The sequence below is a fragment of the Stegostoma tigrinum genome, chromosome 19, assembly GCF_030684315.1.
Source record: "Stegostoma tigrinum isolate sSteTig4 chromosome 19, sSteTig4.hap1, whole genome shotgun sequence".
NCBI classification, from domain to species: domain Eukaryota; kingdom Metazoa; phylum Chordata; class Chondrichthyes; order Orectolobiformes; family Stegostomatidae; genus Stegostoma; species Stegostoma tigrinum.
The window spans coordinates 19,960,140-19,978,821 of NC_081372.1; the positions used below are offsets into that span (position 1 = coordinate 19,960,140).

An 18,682-nucleotide genomic window follows, 5' to 3' on the forward strand; every position below is an offset into this window, starting at 1 on the left:
GGGATGTGAGGGAAGGTTGGTCATGGGATGAGGCGGGGGCAGGGGGTGCGGTGGGAAGATTTTAAAACTGGTGAATTCCATGTTTAAACCATTGGGCTGTAAGCTCCAGAGGTGGAATATGAGGTGCTGCTTCTCTAGTTTGCGGGTGGTGTCGTTGTGACACTGGAGGAAGCCCAGGATTGACATGTCATCCAGGGAGTGGGAGGGAGAGTTAAAATGGTTCATGACCAGAAGTTGTTCCCAGTGACTATCTGTACTTTTTCAAAATCATTTGAATTATTTTCATGCTTTAGGAATTTAACAGATCATTGTTCTTGGAAAAAGTCCTGATAGAAAGCCCAGAGATTCTTTACAATTCAACTGACAGACATCCTAATCTGAAAATATTTTTGTTTTGGCTGTAACATAACACATGTCCACATACCCACTTTGTTCTTCCATTAGACATACAGTTCACACTTTGAAAACATTAGAGAGCAAACAAACCCTGCTCTTGCCATCTGCCATTTTTCTATAAGGATTGCAGGTTTTCTGACTGAACTATTTTCTTCATTTCAAATCTTCACATTTAATTGAACCCTCTCTGCTAATGTCATTATATGCAAAAAGCTGCAGAGATCCGAAATAGCAACAGAAAGCATTGGAGAAACTCATCAGGTCTGGCAGCACCTGTGAAGAAAGAAACTAAACCAGCATTTGCGGTCCATTATGATTCCTCTTTGGAAATGGTGACGACTGGGAAATGGATTTGTTTTAATGCTGTTGATGAAGGGGGAGGTGGAGTAAGAGGAACAAATTGCAAGACAGCCCAGACCAAAAGGTAAAGGGAATGCTGATGGTAGTAGGAGGGATATAGAGGCAAAATGGGTGTTAATAGTAGGTATGAATAATAAAAAATAGGTCTGCTCTGATTAGACCAAAGCCATGCAAACAAGACAAGAGTGAGTGAGGTGCCGGAGGAGTGGAAGTGTCATGAAAATGATGGACAGTGGTCATGCTCTAAAGTTATGAACTCAGTGTTGAATTATAAAGTGCCAAAGTGGAAGATTTGGCACTATCCCTTCACCTTGCGTCGGGCTTTGATGGAACATATGACAGGCCTTTACAACTTTAAGAACTCAACATTGATATTGTTAAATTCAGAGCAGGAGCACTGTCCTCCATTTTTTGATTATTGTCCAACCTCTCTGTCTTGTTTGCATGGCTTTTCACTCATCAACACTGACTTATTTTCTACTGTTCACACCGACTGTCACCCCTGCATCGTCATTTTGCATTAGCACGCCCTTTGTCTTTTACTCTGGACACCTTCACCATCTGTTCCTTTCAGTTCTTTCCCCCTTCGTTAAGAACCTAAACTCCACCATTTTCTAGCCCCACTTAATTTTGAAGAAGGGTCATAATGGACTGTAAATATTCACTTTGTTTCTCCCTGCACTGACGCTGTCATACCTGCTGGCCCTCTGCTACTGTGCCCTGATGGAGAAAAAAGATTGGTGAAAGATAAAATGAGGCAGCCCTTAACAGACTTTTGTATTTGATAAAGTTACACATTACAAGCATGCACCTCTTAACCCAGTGATCACAGTTTTAATTTGTATTTATTTCTTGGGCTCAGGTGAATCCCTATTCATATCTACCACCTGAACACAAATAAATACAATGAACATCCATTTGACAAACCTCCACTCTCTAGGTCCGTGACAGATGCAGCAGGGTGTTGCTGACTGTGTGTGGTAAAAGCATTGCTTTTGGATGAAACTGCTTAGGAAGTCTGCAGCTGTTTCCTTCAGGTTAAAATCTGCTAGATTTCTGTTGCACTGAATCTAGCAAAGGACTGAAAGCATTACCTTCCTTTGCATTGACATGATAGCTGATGAGATCTATATCTTAGCAATTTCTAAATCTAAACAACTGGATAAATCCTGAAATGTATTTATCTCCATTTCTCCTTGGCAACATATTAGTTAAATTATATTCACATAAACTATACCCAATGTTAGCAGCGGCAAGCTACCAGCTTGCAAAGTTATAACAGTGCAATGCTGAGCAAGATACATTATATTTTTCAATATGTCTACATGCCTTGCATTTTTTGGCTCATTTCAGTTTAATGGGCAAGTTTACACAGCTATGACTTTGTAGTATTCCTGTATTTGAAAAATGCTTGGATACAGTGGAATATAATGAACTGTGCAAGATAAAACTTTACTAATTTTACATTTTGCCTATGCGCATAAACATTACCAATCTTCTGTGTTTTTGAAAATATGTTGCTGTTTGTAATATTTATTGTACATTACAGTAGTATCATTGTCTGACAATGGGAGAAGCACAAAAAAATGCAATTTCTGAAAAGCAGAAGTACGACACAAAACTCAAACTGTCATTTGCACACTGTTATAGCACAAAGTTTACTTTATTTGTGGCATGGTTGCTGATCTTATCAGCTGAAGTTCAGTGAGTAACACTAATGGTTGTCAACAAATTTACTTTGTTAATTTTCATTGTTAACCTTCAAACAACACCAAAACCACGTGAGACATGGGACCTGTGGACATCATGAGATAACAAGGTGTAGAGCTGGATGGAAACAGCAGGCCAAGCAGCATCAGAGAAGTAGGAAGGCTGACGTAACAGGCCTAGACCCTTCTTCAGAAATGCTTCAGAAATCCTTCATGAATTGCTTTTGTATTGCCTGGTGAACCACATATAATGATAAGCACTTGCGGCAAATTTCAGTAATAAGAAAATTAGACCAGTGACCTAAGGAATGTCTGTCATTTCATTCTGTTAACTTTCCCTCATTATCATTTGGGCATGATCACTCATCAGGAAAGCGGTCTCAGACTCATTAAATTCCCTTCCTAACAGCATTGCGGGTCTTCCTACAGCGCATGAACTGCAGTGTTTCAAGGAGGCAGCTCACCGTCACCTTCTCGAGCAATTAAGGAGAGGCAGTAAATACTGGCTAGCCCATGGTACCACATCCTGTGACTGACTAAAGGAAAACAACAAAATACAATTACATTCTCAATCTAATCTATAAACCAAAATGTTTGGTTTCATTGTTGCCACCCTTGGGTGTTTCTTGTCCCATGAAAAATATAGACAAACTCTCCGCAAGGTGGAAATATGGTGATATGAATTGGAAAGACATTTTTGACATTGATTGTAAATTGCAGTAAGCTGTTTGACTTCAGTTCAGACAAGACCAAGAAATTCCCATCTTGATCTCTACGTACTACCCTTCCCTTCAACTGAGATTTTTCAGACACAAACTTCATTGTCCACCTTCGCTGCTGTCTGCTCGAGTGAAATTCTGGCAGTAGATATTTCCCAAATAAACTCGACTGAAAGGGTAAATCAAACGTACATAAGCCAGCTGGAGTGCAATAATGTGAAAGATATATTTTTCTGCAAAAGGCAACTGCGTGTGCTTTTGAAGATGAAGAAATGAGAGTCCTTTTACATCAAGATGTAACATTTAGGGCAAAGGGAAATGTTTAAAGCAAAACATTGAAGATCACCTGCCCATTTCTTTTTGTGTGTATGATATTTAGTTAGTGACATTGTGAACTGTGGTTATATTGCACTGTAACTTGAATTTAGGTCATTTTATCAGTCGCTTGACTTTCATTTGTTATGTTGATTCTTAAACCAGGTGTCATGATCATTTGTGTTTCTGCTGAGAACATCTGTCAGTAGACATGCTTTGTGACCCATCCACCTGGGTGAAACCAGTAAATACTCCAACTAAACTCAAGACAAAAAAATGGTTCATGTTGATGTGGTAAACAAGATATCTGAAATAGAGTTTCTGGCAGTGTTTTGTTCAAGTGCTCCTTTGAGCTAATGCATTAAGAAATGTAGTATGATGTTAGATTCTACATTAAGTTCAGTATTTCAACGTGTGTAAAAAGATAATGAAAATAAAGTAGATAAAAATCAACAAAACTGCAGTGTTCATGCATAGTATGTTTGGAATGTCTTCACAAACATGCAGAAAAACAGCTATATGTTACTAAATTAATAAATTGTGAGGCTGGATGAACACAGCAGGCCAAGCAGCATCTCAGGAGCACAAAAGCGGACGTTTCGGGCCTAGACCCTTCATCAGAGAGGGGGATGGGGGGAGGGAACTGGAATAAATAGGGAAAGAGGGGGAGGCAGACCGAAGATGGAGAGTAAAGAAGATAGGTGGAGAGAGTGTAGGTGGGGAGGTAGGGAGGGGATAGGTCAGTCCAGGGAAGACGGACAGGTCAAGGAGGTGGGATGAGGTTAGTAGGTAGCGGGGGGTGCGGCTTGGGGTGGGAGGAAGGGATGAGTGAGAGGAAGAACCGGTTAGGGAGGCAGAGACAGGTTGGACTGGTTTTGGGATGTAGTGGGTGGGGGGGAAGAGCTGGGCTGGTTGTGTGGTGCAGTGGGGGGAGGGGATGAACTGGGTGGTTTAGGGATGCAGTAGGGGAAGGGGAGATTTTGAAACTGGTGAAGTCCACATTGATACCATATTTCATCCAGCCTCACATTTTATTATCTTGGAATCTCCAGCATCTGCAGTTCCCATTATCTCTGATAATATGTTACTAAATGTTGTGTTATGTCTCACAGCTAGCATGCAGTAAACCCTTCAAAGACATGCTTGTAATATCATCACTGCATCGTAGCATGCAAATTGAAGATATAAAGATCGCTATCTCCATCTTAGCCAGGGCTACTTGAAGAATGACGCACTGATTAAGCGTGCTACTGTTTGTAAACAAACAGCTTAGTATGAGACCAGACACTGAAGTGCCTGTGACTGAGATATATGCATATAACAGGAGCTGCAGTAAACACCCATTGACTCAGTACTGTTATCCACATTTAGTTCTTGTGTTATCAGAACTGGCGTAAGTATTGTGGCCTTAGGTTCAAATATGCTGCCCAGGGCAGAGGCCCACATCACAGTGACAGGCCAGTCATGATCTTTTCTTAAAAAAAAATTGAGTGAAATACTTAAATTTCCCCTGATATTTATACTTAAGTTCCTGATCTATAGTCCCTCTTGTTTCATTTTAACATAGCTATGGTGGTTATTTCCAAAGACATCTAGAATCTGTTTATGAATTTAGTGCCTCTGTGGGAGAAAGCTTCACTGATGTCACTCAGGAGATCTTTTAACATTCTTGGATGGAACTTTTTCAACAAGGTCTTTTTCGTCAGTTTAAGAGCAAGGAATCTGTTTCTTACCCTTACAGTAACTGCTTGCCTGCCACTTCCCCTGGTTTGCCTGTAACCTTACATGTGAAGAAATGGTGAGGAAGTCCCCATATTTTCTCTTGTTTCTTTATCTGCTGTCACTGTTGACTCCTGATGGGGCAGAGATATCCTGTAGGCTGATTGCTAGAGGATATTTCATGCCCACTGGGCAAGATAGTAAGTACAAAAGTAAAATACTGCACGGGGTGAAGATCTGAAATAGAAGCAGAAAGGGCTGTAGAAACTCAGCAGATTTGGCAGCATCTATGGAAAGAAAGCAGAGTTAATGGTTCAAGTGCCCCAAAAGAAGAGGAGACATGGGACGCAAAATATAAATGCTGGTTCTCTCTCTACAATGATGCCAGACCTGTTAAGTTTTGGTAACACTTTTTGTTTTCTACTCAATGTATTCTGAAGGGGCAGCATTCTTGATAATGGAGAGGTTGTCAAAGTTAAGGGTGGTCAGATGTCTTCTGATAAGACCAGTGCATTTTTAACATTTGCTGAAACAGCAATGTAAAGATCATAATTGACTTGCTAAGCAGGCAATGCAGGAATTTTCTGTGGCTATTCCCCTGTAAAACAGATACACTGCTTTGGATGCTGTCTCTCAGGGAATAACAGCAGCAGTCAAATTCATGGCCCCATGGTAGCCGTGCCAGGCAGGAGGAAGAGATAGGCATAGGAATGCTATAGTTACAGGGGATACAATTGTAAGGGGAATAGATAGGCTTTTCTATGATCACTAATCGAGAGTCCAGGTTGGTGTGTTGCCTCCCTTGTGCTAGGGTTCTGGATGTCTCCGACCAGTTGCAGGATATTCTTGAGGGCCGAGGAGGAGGGCAAACAGGCAGTGGTCGTGGTACACATTGGTACTGACGACATAGGTAAAAATGGGGGTGAGGTCCTAAACGCAGAATATAGACAACAAGAACGTTGAAATGTAGGACCACACAGGTAGTTACCCCAGGGTTACTACCTGTGCCAAGAGCCAGTCAGAGAAGAAACAGCAGGATACATAGGATGAACACATGGTTGAAAAGGTGGTGCATGGAGGACGGTTTCAGATTCATCGAGTATTGGGACTAGATCTGGGGGAGGTGGGCCTTCTACAAACTGGATGGGTTGCAACTGGGCAGGACCAGGACTGATATCATTGGGAGGATACTTGGTAGAGTGGTTGGAGAGGGTTTAAACTGGTGTGGCATGGGGTTGTGAACCAGAGGATTAGGGCAGTAGATGCAGAAATTGAGGTAGAGGTAGAAACCAAGGTAGACATTACTAAGATCAAGAACATGCAGAGAAACGCTGCTGAAAAGAGTGGAGATGGTCTGAAATTCATGTGTTTCAATATAAGAAGTGTAATAGGCAAGGTAAATGAACCTAGAGCGTTGGTTAGTGCTTGGAACTATGACATTAGACTTGGTGGAAAGAGGGAGAGGACTGGCAGCTGAATGTCCCAGGATTGAAATGTTGCAGGTATGATAGAAGGGAAAGTAAAAGGGGTGGAAGGAGCTGCATTACTGGCAAAGGAGTATCTCACCGCTATAGCGAGGGAAGATACATCAGAGGATTCGTGCAGTAAGGCAATATGGGTAGAACTCAGGAATAGGAAAGCTGAATCACAATGCTGGTGATCTGTTACAGGTCTCCCAACAGCCAGTGGGAGATAAAGGAGAGAATATGTAGACTGATTTTGGAAAGATGTAAAAACAGCAGGGTTGTTGTGGGGGTGGTTTTAACTTTCCCTTTATTGACTGGGATTCACTACATGCTGGGGCCTTAGATAGGGCAGAATTTGTAAGGATCAGTCAGGAGGGTTTCTTGACACAATATGTAAACAGTCCAATCAGGGAAGGGCTTATACTGGGCCTGGTTTTGGGAAATGAGCCCAGCCAGGCAAATGAAGTTTCAATGGGGGAGCGTATCAGGAAGCGTGACCGTAACTGAGTTTTAAGATTCTCATGGATAGGGATAACAGCAGTCCTTGGGTGAAGATGTTAAATTGGGGGAGGACAAACTACAACAATATTAGGCAGGAACTGGAGAATGTTGATTGGAGGCAGCTGTTTGAAGGTAAATCCACACTGGACATGTGGGAGTATTTCAGATGGTAGTTGAAAGCGTTCAGGAGTAGCACGTTCCTGTGAGAATGAAGGGTAGGTATCGCAAGTCACATGAACCTTGGATGATCAGGGATGTTATGATGTCAGAAAGAAATAGGAAGCATATGTAAGGTCTAGGAGGACGGAACTGATGTAGCCCTTGAAGTATATAAGGAAAGTAGGAAAGAACTTAAACAAGTAATCAGAAGGGCTAAAAGGAGTCATGGAAAGTCATCAGTAAGCAGGATTAAGGAGAATCCCAAGACTTTATAAATATATAAAGCAAGAAGGTAGCAGGGAAAGGGTTACCCCACACAAGGACAAAGGAGGGAACCTATGTGTGGAGTCAGAAGAGAAAGGTGAGGTCCTAAATGAATACCTTATGTTGGTATTCACTAAAGAGATGAAATGTTTCCAAGGGTGACGGGGTCAATTACTAGGGGGCACAGGTTCAAGGTGCGAGGGGAGGGGGAAGTTTAAAAGAGATGTGCGAGGCAAGTTTTTCACAAAGGTGGTGAGTGCCTGCAACATGTTGCCAGAGGAGATGATGGAAGCAGACAATGCACCTGGATGAAAAATGCGTAGGAAGGGAATAGAAGGATACGGAGCCTGTAAGTGAAGGCAGTTTTAGGATGGAAAATAGGGTGGCGCAGGCTTGGAGGGCTGAACGGCCTGTTCCTGCGCTCTTCTGTTCTTTATTCTTTATTCTTTGTTTTCATTTCACCTCATAGTCCAATCATGCTAAAACCAATTCTAACACCTGCACTGCTAATTTTCCAGAGATCAGCTAACTCAGCGTAGAGTGGGTATGAAACACAAGACTTTCTGGTGTGTGACTTAATGTACACAATATTTTTACCAGTTATTTTGAGGGAACTAGAAATTAATTCTGAGTGTATTTAGAGTGTAAACAGAGGCTTGTCTGGGCAATATGTGTCCAGAGTTTGTTTTGTCAGTGCTCCAGAACAAAGAGTGAACATTTACTCACTTATACATTCAGCAAGCTCTCTTGAAACACATTTAAATCTGCAGAGTACTGTGCCCATGTACTGAATGGTGTGAAACCACTTCCAACATGAGATTGCTCCATTCTGTAATTTGAGGTTATAACTGTAGTGTTCACTTGGCATCGTATTAAGGGCTACTGAGAAGAGTAACAGGCGTGGAATATTTCCTGAATTGGCAGAGGGGGCTCAGCTAGACCCAATTTTCACTGCAGGAGGTGGGTGTGGAATTGAGTCAGGAAGCTGATCCCAGGTGGTCATACAGGTAGTCGAGTGCCAAAACTAGTGATTTAGCCGGCCTCTCTCAGTCTTCTGGGACTTTGTCCTGGTTGTTAGAGAAGCTTGGAGCTGTTTAGTTCTGGTCCTTCATGTTGCTGCATTCCCTGCCTCCAAGATACTTACATCAAGTCAACTCAACAATCTCATCCATTTGAGAGAACTCAACCATTGAATCCACATGCACACTTTCAATCAAGTAGACATCTGAACTAGAAAATGTTTTACCTTTGTGCAACGTTTGATGCAATTTCATAATTAAAAAACATGATGGAAGTTTGACATTGTGTTCTCACTTCACCAGTGTTTAGTACAGTAGTATTTATGAGTATTTTGCCTTGTGACGCAGGCAGCCAGAAAATTGTTTGTCTTTAATGTACATGATTAATGGCTTTGAAACACTGATGAGTACTTCGTTTCACAAATGAGTAGGTTAATGATTGCACTTTACTAAGATCTACCTATTGAAACCTACCATCTCCCAACAGTTTACAGCCTATTGCTCAGTTTTGCCATAATTTGAAACATATTAACAGATAATGCAATTTGACTACTGGCTTCCCAATATATTTTCTGGAATACGTAACCAAATCACAGGGCAGAATTGGAATTAAGCCCAAAATTGCAATGTAGCTATTCTGTGGTAATGTATTCATTACTATTTTGTGTTACCCTTAATCAGAAACTGGCGTCATATTAAGCCTCTAAAGGACATCAGAGATTTATATAAACACAGAATGAGGCCATTCAGCCCATCAAGTCTGCTGCAGCTCTCTAAATGGGCATTTCACTTGGCACTATTCGCCCCTTCCTTCTCCCCATAACCTTACACAACGTTCCTTTTCACCGTCCAAGTTCTTTTTGATTGCTGCAAATAAAGCTGCTTTGCTAGGGATTCCGCAGAGTGCATTCCAGATCTCAACTGCTCGCTACACGAAGAAAAATTACTCTTTATTTCACTTTTACATCTTTACATATCACTTCAGATCTATTCCCTCTGGTTCTGGAGTAGGGACAATTTTCACGAGCAAGAATGGTTTCTCCCTTTCTGCTGCGTTTATGCACCTGATGGGGTCAGAGTGGTGAGGCTAATCCCTCAGTCAAATTCCTTCTCAGCCTTCTCATGAGGAAAACAATCCCAGCTTCTCCAATCGATCTTAATGATTGAAGTCCCTTGTTCCTGGAACCATGCTTGTCAAGCTTTTCTGCACCGTCTCCAGTATCTTCACATTGTTTGTGAATGAGACAGACTGGAGAAGTTGTGACTATTCTCTGTAGGGGTGGCATAGTGGCTAGCACTGCTGTGTCACAGCACCATGGACCCAGATTTGATTCTTCCTTCAGGCAACCATGTGGAGTTTGCACATTCTCCCTTGGTTTGCGTGTGTTTCTTTCATGTGCTCTGGGTTCCCCCCACAGTCCAAAGATGCATAGGTTAAGTGTAATGGCTTTGTTAAATTGCCCATAATGCCCAGAGATGTGGGCTAGGTGCATTAGCCCTGGGAAAGAGAGGGTTATAGGGTGGCGTGTGTCTGGGAGGGATGCTGTTCTGAGAGTTGGTGTGGATTCAATGGGCTGCATAGCCTGCTTCCACCCTGAAGGGATTCTGAGCAGAGAAGGTTAAGGTAAGATTTAGTAAAGGCATTTAAAGTTATGTAGTGTTTTGATAGCCTAAATAGGATCAGTAATTGGAGGGGATGTAAAAGCTTAGAATGGTTACAGCCCGGGAGGAAGTCATTCACTTCACTGCTCATGTGCTGGCCCTTTTAAAAGTGTATTAATATATATTCTTTTTCAATGATAAATCTCTGAACAACCCTCTCAAAAGTCAGCGGGGTGGTTGCATTATTCCAGTCTCCATTTTGACAGCTTTGGAAGAACAGAAATTGTCCATCCCTTACAGTGCAAATCAATAAAAACCCAAAGGGTATACCAGGAAAGAGAGACAATTTGTTCATCATTTCTGTGCTGGTCAAAAGATAACTATACAACCAGGTCTCACCCTCCAGCTCTTGGTCAAGACCCTATCAAGATGATTTTTTTTAAGTGCAATGAGGCTTTCAAGCAATGGGTTCCGAGATTTCACCTCCAACTTGGTACAAAAAAAATCACTGCGCAGTATTTTAGCCTTTCTAACACTTCCTGTAAAACATTCTGTTAATTGTACCACATTAATGATTAGGAAGATTTGCATACAACTTTGTAAATGCATTTTTAATCATCTGATGCGTGCAATACTCCTTCCATCATGCTCTAAGATCTGTGGTTCCACCATAACTCATAAATAGTCATGATTATGTGAATTTTGTTTGGTTTTGCGTCCTCATTTTGCAAGAGTTCAGCTCAATTTGGGATATTTGGAAAGTTACATTATGTCTGGATGTCAGAATAACATGATGTTTCTAATGGGTAGACAGTAGTTTGGCTGGGTGCTTGTTCATTTGGACAGTCTGCTACTCATGTATTCTATAATATTTCTGGTCCTGCACCAAGTTGGAATTTCATTTTTCTCCCATTAGATTAGATTGGAGGAGCATCAGTTAGGGATACTCAAGTGATATCACGGTAGGGAGAGGTTGTTGCGGGTTTAGATGGGGCTCATGGATTTGTTGGTGCCGGTAAAGTCGAGTTGGGTTGGACTGGTGTTCACATTGAGTCAGGTGGTGACTTAGTAATTAAGTTGGGTCAGATCAGGGGCATGAGTGTAGATGGTAGGGTATTGAGAGTCAGTTAGGGTTTCTAGCGGTAGTGGGGTGAGAGAGGGTGTTGATTGGAAAGTCAGGGAGGTGGGGTGGGAATGAGGGGGTTCAGGGTGTCAATAGTATAGTTACCTAGAATTGATTTTAATCCTTCAAAAAATTCCTGGGTAACTATCCAGGTAAGTGACCCAAATCTCTCTTATCAAGTGAATACCTCTAGCTCAGATTTGGAGATTTTCTCAAAGGGGTACTGAAGGCAGGGTAGTTGCCTGCCAACCCTAAGTTACCTCAGAAATTACCATAGTCAGTACAACAGGACTTTCAAGGGATCCTGAAGAACATCTTTTGGGGCAAGGTTGACCTGATGTTCAGAAGACCAGAAAATCTAGCCCTTTGTAATTTTCAATTCAGCCTGTCTGAATTTCTTCGATTTTCTTTTTTGGTTCTACTCAAAGCAATTACTTTGCTGGGTGGCCAACCTTCAAGAGTAGGCATATGTGTCAGCATCAGAAATCAAAGTCATGCTTTTTTAGACAGCCATCTGGGAGAAAATGTGAAACAAACCATTACTGTAGGCAGAGGGACAAATTTCAGTCTGTTTGATATATAGAATTATGCTGGCTTGGCTGCAGCCATGTAGCTTTGCTCTTTAAAACTAAGCCATCTGGTTAACTGCCTGCATCAAAACAAAACAAAACCTCATTTATATATATTTCAAGACCACTGGATATTTCAAAACAATTTGCAGCTGATGAAGCACTTTTGAAGTGTAGTCACTATAAACATGTAGGAAAGTCAGCTGCAAGTTGTGGTCTGCAAACTCCCACAAGCAATAATGTGATAATGACCTAGTAATTGTTTATGTGTTGCTGATTATGGAATAAATATTGGCCATAGCAGAAGGGGAAACCTCCCTGCCCTAAAGAAAATAGTGCCCTGGGATCTATTACATTCAACCAAATGGGCATATGTGACATGGTATATGTCACCCAGAAGCTAGCCTCTCCGACAATGCAGTGTTCTTTCTGTACTGCCACAGAGTGTCAGCTTTGATTTTTGTCCTCAAGTCCAAAGTGGAACTCAAACCTGGAATGTTTTGATGGTTAAAATGATGAAGGGTCTAGGCCCGAAATGTCAGCTTTTGTGCTCCGGAGATGCTGCTTGGCCTGCTGTGTTCATCCAGCCTCACATTTTATTATCTATGTTTTGATGGTTAGTAGCTTTGTTAATAAATAATCCTATGAAAATCGCTTTTGACCAGTCATGATACCATTCATGAATATGTAGCTCTGCGTCTACACCTGAAACATCAGTTATCTTGCTCCTCTGACGCTGCTTGGCCTTTTGTGTTCATCCAGCTCTATACCTTGTTGTCTTGAATTCTGGAACTTCCTGAATTTGTCACTGGGTTTTGGAAACTCGCCCTTATGGAAGAGCTATGTTGTGTTTCCTCCCTATCTCAACAACATAGTGTATGACATCCCCAGTTGGATGTTGCTGAATAACAAACACACCTTGTTAGCGTTGAAGAAATAGCATTTTGTACCCAACTGAATTTGAGGACTGTGTGAAATTGGATAAACATCTAAGCAATGATTTACAATGAAGGATTTTTGTTGCCAAGGTATGATCTGTATTGCAACATTATTAGCTTGACCAGTGTTAAATTCTGTGAAGATAGATCAGGTTACACCCTTTCCCATTTATTGATGTGACCATTGATTCAGCAGCATTGAACTGCCCTCTGGCAGAGGCTTTAAGATGAATTGGCTTTATTCTTCAAATGTGTGTCCGTGACTTCCTTCCATTGTCTTTTATTTCCTGCCAGTGAAGCCAGAACTGGATCACCATTTCTTTTGTGCAGGTGATTGCAGGGTTTTTACATTTCCTTGCTCAGAACAGCTCAGGATATTGCATATTATTAATTAATAGGTGGGTGAATCTCTACCTCGCTGCCATTTCCAGGATGAAAGTCATTCAATGAAAATTCACGAGGCATTGTTCCAAATAAAATTAATGACCAGGCTTCTTCTTGAAGCAATTAGTACATATTTGTCAGATATTACTGCCCAGATTAACCACAGTGTGCATGCTATGCCTATAATAGATTGATTGCTATAAATGCTGTCATGGCAGTTTCTCCAACTCTGCTCCTAATTTATATTAGATCTATTCGCTCTTTAAGTATTTACAGTTCATGGAAAGGAGAACATATACAATATGTGCCTCTTGCACTCTAGTATCACCAATCCATTCCTGCAATTCCCTGTGGAATTCTGTTTTAGACGATAATTTTTGATTTCTGTCAATGCAAATTAACTCAATGGGGCTTAAATTAGAAATAGTTCAGGTGGTTAGGTGGTTAGGCGTTATGAAAAAATATATTTTGATGGTAAGAATATTTAGAAATTTGGCCCTTAAATAATTAGAAATATAATTTATCAGAATCAGAGAATGGTGATTGTAGAGCAAGAGGCCATTCAGCCCATTGTGTGGCTGTCTGAGGGAGCAATTCAGTTACTATACTCCCTTTTCTCTATAGGAGTGTAAATATTTCCTTTGCAGGTAATGATCAAAATTCCTTTTGAAAGCCTCAATTGACCCTGCTTCTATAGTACTTTAAAGCAGTACTTTCCAGTCTCTAACTACTTGTTGTGTAAAACAGTTTTTTATTCATGTTTTTTTAGACAAATTGCCTTAAATCTATGACCTCTGGCTCTTGAAAATTCCACCAATGAGAAGAAGCTTCCTGTATTTTCCCTGTCCGTACCTCTCATGCCTTTTGACTATCATTATCAAATCTCCTTTTCCTTATTATCTTCAAGAAGAACATCCTAACATCTTCAGTCTGTCTACTTAACTGAAGTACCTCCTCCCTGAAACCATTCTTGTCTGGCCTCTTCTGCAATCACTTTGATACCTTCACAACCTTAAAAGTATGGTGCCCAGAACTCGATGCAGTACTAATTTAAGACTGGTTGTGTTTTATAGAGCCCAAACATACCATTTATGCTTTAGAACTCCATCCCCTACTAATGAAACTTACTATTCTGTGTGTTTTATTAACCATTCTTGCAGCCTGTGCTCCCAAATTCAGTAATTTGTGCATGTATATATGCAGGTTCCACAGGTCCCATTACTACCCCATCTTTGGGATTGTACCCGTTAGTTTGTATTATCCATCCTCATTCTTCCTACAAAATAAATATTTCCACAGTTCTTCACGTTAAATTTCATCTGCCACTAGTCCATCATTTCATCACGGTATGTCCTTTTGAAAGTCTCAAGTGTCCTTCCAACTTTCAGAACCGTTCCAAATTTTTATTATCTGCAAATTTTTTTTAAAAATTGTGCTCTCTGGACTATGTTCATGGCCATTAATATATATCAGGAAGAGTGGAGCCTGAATACTAACCCCTGGAAAGCATCACTACATTCTTCCTCCAACCTGAAAAGCAACTGTTCTCCCAATACTATGTGTTTCCAGTCTCAGCAAATGTCTTGTCGAGATGAGCTACAGCTTCGATCACGCTCTGCTGTGCTGCAGTATAACAAATGCCTTTTGGAAGCCTGTGTATATTACATCAAGGGCATTACCCTCATCAACTCTTTATGTCACTCCCTGTAGGAGGTAACAGACAGATGATGTAACCTTAATGTATTGCTTAATTGCATCTGGCAGATTCATATACATAATGTACATGTTTGTTATGGAAGGAGGGGATATATCAAGTCCATTGGCAAAATCAAGCAGAATTGTCTTGACCTGGACAGGACAGTGTGTCAAACTGCTACCTTTGGGCCATCCTCATGATTTGAGAATCCTTCATCACATTTATGAGTTGAACTTGTTGATTGTGCATTTAGGAAGTGAGTTACCCAACACAGAATAAGCCCTTCATATCCTTTGCTGGGTGGAAGGTGAGGGTGCTTGCAAAAAATTGGTGCATTGAAACAGTAGAGCAACTGCTGCCACAGGATCATGGTAAACATTCGCAGTCACATCCCAGACTACCTGTGAGTAATGTCCCACATAAACATGTGTTTAACAAACACAAGAGGTTTTTTTTTATAGTAAAAGCAAAAAAGTGCTGAAATATTCAGCAGAGCAAGACAACATATGTGGAGAGAAGCTCGCTTCAATCAGACCTTGAAGGTAGAAATGTGAGTGTTTTTAAGTGGGTGAAGGAGGACATGAATAAGTGAACAGAAAGTTAAATCTTTGCCTCATCTGGACCCAATTTTTTTTTGTACAACGCACATTACTGCGCTTATTGGCTGTGGCTTTGTGAAATCTGTTATTTTATCTGTCTTGTGGTCTTATGGTCATGGTTTGTTCTTCCTGCCTCTGTCTTCCATTCTATGAAAGGTGCATCATCTGATGAGGATATTCAGCAATATTTTTAAATTGCACTTTGCTAATTTAGTTTGAGGTCTTTAAACTAATACAGCCTTCTTTTGTTTCTTTTTCAAACTCCAAACAGCTTCAATTTCTGTCACACTAAATATGTAGTTCTGTGCATAACTGTCCTCTAATTCTTCACTCTGCCTCTTTGCATTAATATTGGGATAATTGTTACAAAACCTTTACTTAAACTTGTAAATAAAATGTATTACTCTGTGTGGACCTTATGTCAATAGACTGAACATCAGCTGAGTGACAAATTTTAATCACAATGGTTTCTGCCTGTCATTCGTTGAAGGTCTGAATCAGATGTATTTTGTATAAAACATACGCAAAAGAACAATTTTGTAAGTGAAAAGCCATTTAGTATGATAAAGCGGAAAGCTCCCAAAGAGAGCTGACGTAGGAGTGGTGGATGATATCTTCTGCATCAGAAGCACTATATTTCATTATTTTGTAACCTGGCATCATTGAATCTCTGGTTTTATTCAAACACTGTGCATGATTGTCAAACTACTGCAGCTGCTGTTTGAGGTTGCTGTCAGTATGTTAGCATAACTTAGAAGAGAATTATTCTGCACAGAGTTGATTTTATTTTGAGTATTAATTATCGCAAATGGTGTATTCTGCAAAACAATATAAGAGATAGCAGCAGGGTGGACCATCCCACAAACATGCTCAGCCACTCAAACTGATTCTGCCTGATTTTCTGACTCAAATGTACTTCGTTACCAGCTACCGTTATTGCTTGATTCCCCGAAAGGCCAAAGAACTGGTTTATCCCAGCCTTGGGTGTACTCCACAATGGGGTATCCACAAGTCTCTGAGGTTAAAGTGCACAACCATTTGAAGAAAGAAATTTCTCTGATTTTCAGATTCTTATAATTGACACTGTGTCAACACACACACAATGTTTTACATTCTTCATTTGGACAAACAACCTTTTAGTATCTAACTGTAAATTGTCATTACCGATATGAATCTTGCCAGTAAAGCCATTCTTTGATGTTGTCTCCAACCTGTTGCAGTAGTTGGGGGGGTGGTAGAAGTTGGAAATGCGAACCTGCTTTTAACTGGATTGTCCCAGACTAAACATGAAGAGCATTCCAGTGATTCCTCACTGTCAGCATTACTATTTAACAGTTTATTTAAAGGAGAAGAGAAAAGTTAAATTGTTTGGGAAGGAGAGTCACTCAACAAGATTTCAGTTTGATTTTGGTAACGTGATAGTGTTACACAACTTGCTACATGTGGGTAAAGTTTTCAGAAAACTATAAATATCCAGGTACAGTGCTTAAAATAAATTATCTTGTGTTGCCATTTTGTGACTGTAATCGGGTCACTCATGCTGGTGCCCAATGCCTCATATATGTTTCATCTGAACGTTGATAGTTAAAATGAGCTTTTCCTTTTGTATTCATCAACATGCAATTTCCACACTGGTGGTTTAAGGGACTTAAAAGTGTGGGCTGCAAGAGCAGATTTGTTAAAAGTATTAGCATAACTTTCAACATAGAACGTTTTATGGCTGAGCATGGTCATGGTCTTATCTAGAATCCACACACACACATTTTTCATCAGAGTGATAGTAATTGGCAATGCTAGCTGAAGAAAATTATAATTAATTATAGCACCTCCACTACTCCCTCTGGGATCTGATAGTTCAGCACTCATAGCAAGCTGGTTCCTTAGTCTTTTGAAACTTAGTGTACAGTTGTTAACTGAGCCATCAGGATGTTAACTTACAAAAGTGCTTCTAATAATGATTAATGAAAGTTATTTTCTGTGTAAATATTTGTCCTGTGGGCTAGTGAGAAACATTGTGAAGTAAAACAGAAGTCTAGATTTGTCAGTAGTCTGTAAGTTTTAAGAAAGAGGAATATGACTTTTTCACTTGTTGCCAGAACTTAAAAGTGACTTTGAAAATTACTGCCCGACACCCTCTGCCAGCCTTTCGTTCCACTATAAAAATGGAACCGAATCTTCTGTTTCAATAACGGGTGATTGACCTACCATGTCAGTTGGGTGACACGTTAAAAATTTAGTTCCTATTTATATAAGCTTCTCAGAGTTTGGCCAGCAATCTGCTGTTCTTCTGCTTAACAGAAATTATCCAATTTTTGCATTTTTTCACAGCTCTGTTTCGAATAGAGTTTATATTGGGTTGATGATTAATAACTGTTCAGCACTTAGAAGTTCAAGATACAACTTCTTGTTAACAGAGACAGTCCAGCTATGTAGTTTAATTCAGAACATGTATACATTAGTACTTTGGGATTAGTACCTTAACTTGTTACTGTTGACTAATCTTGCAATAACTGAGAGCAGTAGTTCTTATTAGAAATGAGTCAGAAGCAAAGCAAGTGCAAATTCAATGCAGTAGATGAGTCATTGAAGTACCTACCAGTGTACCAGTTTGCTAAGCTTTGAAATGGCGTAGCGTGAACTTCAGAGATGTTGTAACAATTTCTTTAAAATTGAATTAAGAATTCATTTAAATATGAAGCCTCATGTGATGTTTATCTTTTAGGTGCAATGATGATGTTTTCAAAATTTGGCAAATTTCAGTCAACTCTTCTCAATTATATTGCATCATCTGGAACTACAGGCAAAGAATAGTAAGTATGAAATCTTGTTATAGTTTTATGTCCAGTGATTCCGCACATGGTGTGTATGGCATGTCAGTTCAGCAAAATTACCTGATCTAGATGATGGAATTACTAACGGTATAATTGTTCAACAATTAGCTTTCAAATTATTTCTGATGCCCATATATAGCAGAGCAATACTTAGGAAACTAATTTTTCCCAACCCTTTAAACTAGCATCTGGTGTATTTTATAAATATTTTATAAAACATTGTCCTTTTGTTGTATTTAACTCTGAGCTGGCATTCCTAATTAATTAAGCATATTTTTCACCAAGGTAGTAACTATATTCACATACAATTCAA

The 18,682-nt window shown here is 40.1% G+C and overlaps 1 protein-coding gene across 2 annotated transcripts in view; it reads left to right on the plus strand.

The window, feature by feature from the left end:
- Positions 1-18,682, plus strand: part of slco4a1 (solute carrier organic anion transporter family, member 4A1) — a 173,955-nt gene that overhangs the window by 41,578 nt on the left and 113,695 nt on the right. For both annotated transcript variants that reach the window (XM_048550594.2, XM_048550595.2), the window contains exon 2: positions 18,261-18,348. The gene's annotated coding sequence lies outside the window, so the exon portion shown is untranslated. The remainder of the gene's footprint in view (positions 1-18,260; positions 18,349-18,682) is intronic.